General features: G+C 34.2%; 1 pseudogene; it reads right to left on the bottom strand.

Moving 5' to 3' along the window:
* Positions 1 to 3,919: 3,919 nt before the first annotated feature.
* On the bottom strand, positions 3,920 to 9,607 carry LOC114422941 (annotated as a pseudogene).
* Positions 9,608 to 10,829: the final 1,222 nt, after the last annotated feature.

Raw genomic sequence — 10,829 nt, 5'->3', positions numbered from 1 at the left:
GATGATGACAAAGATGATGACAAAAAGCCCAAGAAAATGATTTCAAGATTGAGTCAACAAGTTCAAGATCAAGATTAATTTCAAGTTTCATGAGAAGAAATCAAGAAGATTCAAGAATCAAGAGAAGTTGATTTCAAGATTCAAGAGAAGATGAATTCAAGATTCAAGAGAAGAAATCAAGAAGACTTCACAAGGGAAGTATTGAAAAGATTTTTCAAAAAACAAACATAGCACAATTTTGTTTTTCAAAAGAGTTTTTCTCAAAATTTTCCAAGTTACCAGAGTTTTTTTTACTCTCTGGTAATCGATTACCAATTACTTGTAATCGATTACCAGTGGCAAAGTTTAATTTCAAAAGCTTTTAACTGAATTTGCAACGTTCCAATTGATTTTTAAATGGTGTAATCGATTACAATATATTGGTAATTGATTACCAGTGTATCTGAACGTTGAAAATTCAAATTCAATTGTGAAGAGTCACATTCTTTCATAAAATGCTTTGTGTAATCGATTACTTGATTTTGGTAATCGATTACCAGTAACAAGTTTTGAATAAAAATCAAGAGATGTAACTCTTCCAATGGTTTTCAAGTTTTTCTCAAGGTTATAACTCTTCCAATGGTTTTCTTGACCAGACATGAAGAGTCTATAAAAGCAAGACCTTGACTTGCATTCAAAAATACTTTTTGAATATCTTTTTCTTCTTCTTCTTTCTTTGCCAAAAGCCTTCTAAGTTTTCTAGTTTCCAAACCTTGTTCTTTCACAAAAAACAAAAGTGTGCTATATATTTTCATTCTCTTCTCCCTTTACCAAAAAGAATTTGACAAGGACTAATCGTCTGAATTCTTTTTGTGTCTCTTTTCTCCCTTTTCCAAAAGAATAAAGGACTAACCGCCTGAATTCTTTTGTGTCTCCCTTCTCCCTTTTCAAAGAATTCAATAAGACACAGTCTGAGAATTCTTTTGATTCTTCTCTTTCCCTTAAACAAAAGATTTCAAAAGACTAACTGGCTGAGATATCTTTTGTTTCCCCTTCACAAAGTTTTAAAGGACTAATCGCCTGAGAACTTTGTCTTGACACATTGGAGGGTACATCCTTTGTGGTACAAGTAGAGGATACATCTACTTGGGTTGTTGTAACTAAGAACAAGAGAGGGTACATCTCTTGTGGATTAGTTCAAGTGGAGGGTACATCCACTTGGTTGTTCAAAGAGAACAAGGGAGGGTACATCCCTTGTGGATCTTTGCTTGTAAAGGTTTTTACAAGGTTGAAAGAAATCTCAAGGACCGCAGGTCGCTTGGGGATTGGATGTAGGCACGGGTTGTTGCCGAACCAGTATAAAATTATTGTGTTTGTCTTCTTTCTTACACTTTTAATTTCCGCTGTGCACTTTTAATTATCGCTTTTACTTTTGGTTAAGTTTCAATTACTGTTCTTTACTTTCTTAACTTAGTAGTAAAAGCCTAATTAAATCTAGTAACATTAAGAAGGATAAGTTTTAATTAATCAAGATACATTAATAATTAATTCAACTCCTCCCCCCCCCCCCCCCCTCTTAATTATTCTGAGGCCACTTGATCCAACAAAATGGGGATTCTTTTGGTCATATTATTCCAAGGAGAGGTCTTAGATAAGGTGACTCACTTTCACCCTATATGTTCATCATATGCATTGATGGTCTCTCTACACTACTAAAGAGAGCTAAAAATAGAAGGGATATCCATGGTATAAAGGTGTGTAAGGGGTTCCTCCCCTTTCACACTTGTTATTTACTGATGATTGTTTTTATTTTGCAGGGGCAGTGAGAAGGAGACAGATGCAGTTATGCACATCCTAGATACATATGGGAATGCTTCAGATCAACAAATAAATCTTCATAGGTCATATTTTCTTCAACACTAATACATCCAGGACCATGAAGGATACAATTATGTCAACAATAGGAGTCTCTACTCAAATTCGCACAAGCAAATACTTGGGGCTCCTATCTCTTATCGGAAGAAACAAAAGAGTAATCTTTGGCTTCATGAAGAACAGACTTTGGAATCACATTAATCATTGGACCACAAAGAATTTATCTGAAACAGGTAAGGAAATTCTTCTCAAATCATGTGCTCAAAAAATTTCATCTTATTTCATGAGTGTCTTTCTCCTCCTTGTCACTTTACAAGATGAGATGCAAAGGATAACGAATTCCTTTTGGCGGGGTAAACAAATGGCAATGCAAAAGAAATCCACTGATAGTCTTGGGATTGTCTGACTATGAGAAAGGAGTATGGCGAACTTGGTTTCAGAAATCTCCATGGTTTCAACTCAGACATGCTATGGAAGCAAGGTTGGAAGCTCTCTACCAACCCTGGTGCTACAATTACAACAGTATTCAAAGCCAAATATTTTCCAAATGAAAATTGTGAGGATGCTCAGTTAGGGCACAACCTAAATTACACATGGCATAGCATCCATGCTTCATAGGTATAGTAAAGGAAGGGATGAGATGAAGAATTGGAAATGACAAATTGATCAATGTTTGGACACAACCATGGATTCACTTAACAACAAACCCATATATATCTACTTATCCTCCTCTTGGTCTTGAATCTTTAAAAGTGGATACTCTTATAAACCATGCACAAGGTAGTTGGAGACTAGAGATAATTGATCAAATTTTGAATGCAAATGACAAGCATGTTGTTACATCCTAAGTTCTCTTTGATGTAAATGAAACTGATGAAGACAAACTTGTTTGGCACCTAACAAGCTCAGGAGACTACACAATTAAGTCCGCATACCATCACTTAATGGAGGAGATGATTCAGAATCAAGGTTCAAGGATAAATGGAGACTAGACCCGCATATGGAATCTAAGGATCCCACTTAAAGTCAAGCACTTCCTATGGCAGGTCCTCCATCAACGCTTTCTTACAAACTAAAGGTGTGCAATGCACTTGCTTATGTGCTTTCTGTAACACAAATATAGAAAATGAATGGCACACCGTCTTGGGATGTGACCAAGCTATTCAAATATGGAGACATGCAGAATTATGGAGTGTGATCTCGAATAGTGTTGACCATGCAAAATGAACAAATGAGCTAGTCTTAGACCTCCTAAAAAAGCTCGATGATGATAAACAAATCATTTTTGCAATGATGCTTTGGTGCCTAATAGAACAACAATATTTGGCTAGACTCACAAGACATCCTTCAAACATCCATTGAAACAAAAACTACAATTCCTGCATCAATGGAACCATTCGCGTAATTGTCCGAGTCATACCACTGCATTTTTTGTCCAAAATCCTTCCTCTTAGTCGAAACCACCAACTGGATATTGGAAGTGCAATATTGATGCAATCATATTTAAGTCATACAACACCTATGGTGTAGGTATTTTCCTGCGAGATCAAAGTGGGAAATTTTCCAAAGCCAGATCTATTTATTCATTGGGCACCCCAGATCCTAGGGAAGCAGAAGCATGTGGTCTCTTCCATGCTCTAAACTGGACTTCACAAATGCAAAAAGACAATATCATATTTGAGCTTGTCTGTAAACTTGTTGTAGACTCAAGAGAATTAGGTAGACTACAAATTTATACATCAAAAGGCACATAAAGCAAAAGATAAGATAGTGTTACAATGGAAACGAGATACTTAGTTTATAAAAAGAAAGAAATCATTACCTACTATACGATGTTTTTACCAAGAAAAGAGACAAACAAATTGTTTTATCAACTCCTACATATATAACTTTTTTTACATCCGTTAACATACATTTACATTAGTTATATGCATAACTGACGTAAAAAAAAACATAATCGTTAATTCAAAAACAACCAAACCTTGTTCCAAGCCTAAAAATGACATTTCAATTTTACAAATAAATGTACTAAAACTTTATAGGGACCAAAAATGTACATTTCTAATTTAACAAGGACAAAAAATATATTTTAACTTGAAATTTTTCATATTTTTAAGTACTAGAACTCTCCTCCAAAACAATATGAAATCCAACATAGATAATTTTCCTTCATAGAATATGAACAAATTATAAATTAATGGATTATTGCTTTCTATACAATTGACACAATAGTGTTACTGAATATATGATTCATATTATTGCCCAATTTGCCCTATACATTTTTGTGCAGCCAACAGATAAGCACTCAAGTTATTATGGCATTGAAAGGAATGAATAGCACCAGCCTACACCTAAATGACAATTTCAGCCAACAATTGCAAGCAAGCTTTGTCTAACAGCTGGTATCGAGCAAAGTATAGATCCAAATACCATTCAGAGCATATGCAATGGCACAAAATGGGAGAGCCTCAGGTTCCTTGGCAGACAAAGCTGCTGTTCCAAGCCTGTGGGCACTGTGAAAAATAAATATTTAGTCGAAAGAGTAAGTAAATAATCACTTATTCATGCTTTGTATATTTGTTGAGAAAATAATCACTTTTTTTTCAAAAATTCCCTCATGATGGGAAAAATAAGCAATTGCTTCTTCAAAATAAGTAAAACCGAACCATGAAAGTCATAAAAAATCCCCACTCTGTTCATGAGTACAGAACTTAAAAAAATGTAGGTGACCTTTAACTTATGGTGGTAATGGAAGTGTGGAGTACAGTGAAAATGGGATTTTGGTTAGTGAACTATTATCTATTGATCACAGAATATACCTAGAAGCAGTTGCTATTCCCCGAGCAATTGGATCTCGAAAACTGAGTTTATCGAGTGTTGCTTGCACAAAATTTGCTCCAACCAGACCAGTTAATACAACCACAGCTGCTGTGAGAGATGAATTGGCACCTGCATACAACGGGAATTTTTCAAAGATAGAACGGTGTACAAACAAACAGATTAAGACTGTGTTGTGACCTCTGGATTTGGTCCACAACTCTGGTCAAGTTCCAGCGTAGACAAGATTATGGATTTATGGGGATAAATGGTTGCAGTGTGAGCATAATATTTACCGTCAAACAAGGATACAATGCTGAGGGCCAATGCCACTGTGATACATCTGGGTAGAATGGACACAGTTAAAGATGGTTCTAATTGAACAAGACGTCCAACAAAGGCTGTTGAGTACAGTGAGAATAAGGTTGAGATGATGACAGAGGTGAAAATCTCAGCTGCGTGTCTTTTCACAAGCTGAAAATGATCGACAAATCAATAGTTAATGATATAATGACTTATCCATCATTTCATATGGGATGCCAAAAAAACTTTTCAAAACATGTTTAGTATTTGGTTGGGGGTATATATCAAGCTAACGACTGCCGAGTGGAACATCATGTGTATAAGGAAATAATATGTTTATAGCTCTACGCTCTCCAAGTTTGAATTCATATGCATTTAAGCAAAAAGAAACTCCATTTAAGTGAATGACTATTCCAATTACCTTCCATGAGTATTTGCTAATTCAGCAAGAAATTAAAAAAGAAAAAAAAAAGAATAAGATATGCTTCTAACATCTAGACATCATTTGGTACAACTTACCATACAAAAAAAGATGCCTTTTGCAAACAACCAAAACCCCACATCATTAGCCCAACCCAAGTGGCTTAGCTTAGCATCATGGCAATAAGATAATACAATATTGTTATTATGCACTTGTACTCAAGTTTTATGAAATCCAGTTAAAGTGTCAAAGGGTCAAACTATTCAAAATGAAGTCATTGTCACCAATCCACACTCATAATTCCGAGGAAGACAGCAAGGCTTACTTGGTGAAAAAGTAAAAACATTGACATGAAGTACTGTTAGATTGTCTTATTGAACTACTACTGCATATCATTAACTACTCTGTACTCAGTAATAACATAACATATTAAACATTGCCCGAGTATAAGTTTATATGCAATCTATCTAACAGCGTAAAACATCAAAAGCAACTGACAGCAATGAGAACATACTTTATTCATCTTCTTAATTTTTTATATGCTGAGAAACTTTGAAGGTTTACCTTTCTTTGCTTAAACATAGAGAAGGAAAATGAGAGAATAACAGATTCCAAAAATCCCATTAAAATGTCGCCAGCTCCAGGATTAGAGGATGCCTTTGTAAGGTAATATCCTACGAAAGTAGAAAGAAGAATCAACAGAAACAAATATAGTTCATTATGCTTAAATCGCATTAATAAAAGAATTGCATTGGAAGAGGGAACCAGAGAGAATAACCATATCGTGCATGACAGAGCAAAAGAAAAAAACTATTTGAAATTAAATGCTAGGTCAGGTGTACTCTCCATGCAACTAGACAGCTGAACCATTATAATTCATAATTATTCTTGAACTAAGATCATTCCCTATTGAGTTGAAAATCTTTTTGTCTGCTAATGGTTTCAGCTACATCCGAGAAGCAACATGAACACAAATTGTATCACGATAAAGATACATTACATCTGGGTGCAAGATGCAGAAGATGGGAGCTTTTTCATGGATGTTAGGGACATGAGGGTGCATGTTGTTGGTTACCCATATCTTGATAGGATGTAGTAGGGACTGTTCTTATTAAAAGTTCTTGCACAACGAAGGATTAAAAAATTTAAACTATTACGTCTTAGGCAGAACAAAAATTAAAACAGACCTTAATATAAAATCGGAAGTTTATAGGCTCTTTTATATTCAAACATGATAAGTAAAAAGACTGATAGAAGTTGTAACAAATTTATATCATTACATAAAACAGAAAGTTGTGATAGATTTCCATCACACTGTCTGGCTACATAAAACAGAAAGCCCTCTAGTGATAACTTTACACTATTATAATTTTCAGGTTGTATATCAAACCAAATCAGTTGAGCTTAGCTGAAGATTACCTTAATCTTAACAGAAAGTCATTTTATACCTCATTGTCCTAGTAAAAGGTTTTACAAACCTGATTTGAACAGTAAACAGTTCACTACTCTACTCAATTTGCCAGTGAACTTCAAAGAATTATCATAAATCATAAGGTATGTATGTACACAGTACAGTCAGAATAAGTTTCAAACTAGTAATTTAAATCTTAAGTGTCTTTTCCTAGTTGAAGTTAGCAACCAAATTCAAAGAAACTTACATAATATAGTAATTAAATAGTTACCTTGTAACCATACCAAGCACAGGTTCAAGCCCTGACCTGGAAAAATACCCAAAAGCAAATGCTGTCAGATCTGCAGATAATGCACAGCAAATTATAGGATGGAAGACCTTCTTCACATTTGGTGGCAACCTGGAAACGAAAAATAGCAACAATAAGTCAATTTCTAGTAAAGATAAAAATTCCAAACCATAACAGTGTGTAATAAAACTTTAATAGCATTACCATGTGTACAAGAACACTCTTTTTTTCAATGGTTTTTCATCAGAAATCCCATACATCGGAAAAAGCAATTTTCCGCGTGTATAAGCAGCAGTGTAAAGGAAAATACTTACCCAGAGCCAACCATGTAGCCTAACACTGAAGCTGCAAGCAAAAATGGAAGGCATGTTCTGGCACTTGTACCCAGTGCTGTAGGGTAAAATAATGCAGATACAAATGATATAAGGAGAACAGCAGTCCATGTCCACATTTCAAGGAAAATGGAGCAGGCTTTCCCATAGGCTCAGCTTCTACCAATTCCGTTTTCACAGCTTTTCTAACTGCGATAGCCGCGTAACCAGCAACACAAAATGTAGCCAGCCATCCTCCAACTGAACAACATAATAAATATCAGGAATCTTTAACATGTACTAACATTAGGCTCATCATACAAAAGACGCGGAAAAGGCAGAGATGGGACAATTCATCGCTTGAAAATTTAAAATGTCAAACAAAGTTAATGAAAAAATACTGAGATTATCTAATAATTAACTCTAAATAATCAAATTAGTCCCCAGAAAATACAGGTCACTTATTAGTCCCTAAATTATGAACATTACACTCAAGGTTGCATTTCATCAGTCATTATTAGTCCTTGAATGTGTTACCTAGGTCAAATCAGTCCCCAAACTCCTACCATGCGTACTAATTTGACTATATACTAACTAGTCTAATTATTTACATCCTACTAATGATTATCCAGTAAATCACCATTTTGATTCCTGAATTTATGATGTGATATCCAGATAGTCCCTGAAATTAGCTAAACTTCAAAACAATACAAAAAACTCAATTTGGTATCCATCAATCCTGCTAGTCGAAAACCTGACGCCTATCAGTTAACAACATAGATAGTTCTGATTTGGCCCGTTAAGTGCCTATGTCCCTTCAGGTGTATCAATTATCAACTTATTCCCAGTCGCCAAAACCAGTTTTTTTAACTTTTTTTCTGCTTCAAATTTACCTAATTTGAGGGACTAATCGCATAGAGCATTACAAATTCAAGAACAAAAAAGTAGTTTAGTCCTTAAATAGCTGACTGCACTAGTGCCACTTTAAACAAGTTTCTTCCAGAAAAATGAAGATAAAATTAGTTTATTCATCAGCTTTTTTAAGAAGCTAAATGATTTTAACTTTTTCGAAACTGATTTTAATTTTTACATAAGCTAATTTTAGCTTACAAAAATAAACTTCATTTTTCCTCTCATTTTCTTTTCCTACTAATAGAGAAGCTTATTCCAAACAGTGTATAAATGAACGGTTTAAATACATTTTAGTTCATGCAATTTGGCGCTTTTTTGTTTTTTGTCCTTGTAAAATTATTTTTTGTTTTTAGTCCTTACCAATTATGTTTGTTTTGTTTTTAATCATTGAGACACTTTAGATAACGCTTTGAACAGTGAAAAAAACGTTATCTAAATTGCCTTAAGGACTTAAAACAAATCAAAAATAATTTGCAAGGACTCAAAAAAAATTTGCAAGGACAAAAAACAAAGAAACGTTAAATGAGTAAAAAAGTATTTAAGCCTAAATAAACCAAACTTGAGAATAGAAAAAAGAAGAAAAAACGTGGCGCAGCTTCGGCAACTTGAAAGATGCAGTAAAAAAAGTTTAGCTTGAGCAACAAGAAACATATAAACAAAGGAAACGAGAAATATAGAGCCACAACTTATTCGTTAAGAAAATATTATTTTAATAAAATAAGCAGTTTTTTGGTTTTTTAGTCTATTTGTCTAAGCTATTTCTGCTTTAAAAAATTATGTTTAGAAACAAATCATATCTGCTTATAAAATTAGCGTTTTTTTTAATGATTATTTTAAATTACTTATCATAAATTTAAACAAACTCACCCACAGATAAATAGTAGAAAGAGGCAGAAGAAGCATTAACCTAAAATGAGGCCAATTTTGGCTCCGGAGGCAGCGGGAATATCTTTGACGGCAAGGGGCAAGACCACCAGAGAAGGAACATAGAACAGAGGGAGCCATCTCTGTATAAACATAAACGCGGGCACGAAGAAGCTCACGAACGCCGTGGCGGCGGCGGGCACGGTGGAGTCGAGAATAATCAGAACCGAGAATATGCAAAACATACCAAACAACGCGCTCGGGAACTTGATTGCAGCAGCCACGAACGCTTGCTTCAGAAACTTGTCCACCGCCAGAATGAGGCCCAGGGACACCGCCAAATGGATTACCCCAAACACCTGAAAAAGAAAACAGAGACACTCATACTCATACGGCTGTTGATCGAAGTTATCGGAGATCTCACATCACGACTAATGATACGCCAAAATTAGAGTATATCATTATGTTTGGATAGCGAAGGAAAATAAGAAAAAAAAAATGACATGAATTTTTTATAAGCCAGTTTTTTAAACTTAAAAACAATAACTTTAAATAAACCATTTTTTATATAAGTATTTTTAAAAAAATAAATAAGATTTTCTTATTAAAATATATAAAAATCTGTTTTTTTTTTTTTTAGGAAACATGTTAGATAAATACACTAAAAAAAATTACTTAATTTTATTAAAATAAATAAATTTGTTTAAACTTAAAAAAATTAACTTTAAAACATGTATTTTTTATATAAATACCTTTTAAAAAGTATATAAGATTTGTTTCTTTAAATAAGTAAAAAAAATTATTTTTTAAAACATAAATAATTTAATTAAATACATTAAAAAATATAAAATTGTTTATTTTATTAAAATTATTCACTTATTTCAAAAAATAAATTTAATAAATGCCTAAAGTTAATTTTTTGATAAGCAAACAAGTTTTAAAGAAAGATGCAGGATCATGATTTGGACTGCAATGTTAAGGTTTAGGTTTTCTTAAAACTATCTGCAATTTGTGCCGCTAATGCGACTGCGATATTTAAAGCCTTAAATTATCATCTAATTTGTAAATGTCATATCAGTTAATTTTGATTTATAGAAAATTTTATTTTATGTTTTTCTTCTAGAAGAGTTTAACAAAACAAGTCTTAGGGGAGACATGAGAAGGAGTGACACGTGGAAAGAGAGAGACTGACAGTTTGGGTGAGCGAGGTGGGAGTACTTCCAGTGTCGGCTTCGGATGATTTTGCGGGTTGTTCCGTTAGCGAGAGTTAGTGAGAAGCTGCAGAGAGTGAAAGTGGGGGACGACGAAACGGTGCGTTTAGGGGGGCGGCGGCGGCATTAGGAGTTGAATTGGGAAAGAGCGTACGGCGGAAGAGTGATGGGGTGAGAGAGGGTGGTTTGAGTTTGAGAAGTGAAAAGGGTAAGGAGGGGGTTGTGGTTGCCATGAAAACGGGCAGAGAAGTGAACATCTTGCTCCTGCTGCTAAGCGACTTCGCTAAAGAAAGCGTTCACATTTTTGGTTTGTGGGACAAGAAGAAATAGTATTCAATGAGATGGGATCAGACACGAGTGTATATCCATCAATTGAGTATTTTTTTTTTCTTAAATAACTTTTAGGTGTATGCTATATATTTTATCTTTGTTATGA

Source organism: Glycine soja, chromosome 8, assembly GCF_004193775.1.
Source record: "Glycine soja cultivar W05 chromosome 8, ASM419377v2, whole genome shotgun sequence".
Lineage (NCBI taxonomy): Eukaryota > Viridiplantae > Streptophyta > Magnoliopsida > Fabales > Fabaceae > Glycine > Glycine soja.
This window is presented reverse-complemented; position numbering and strand designations above follow the sequence as displayed.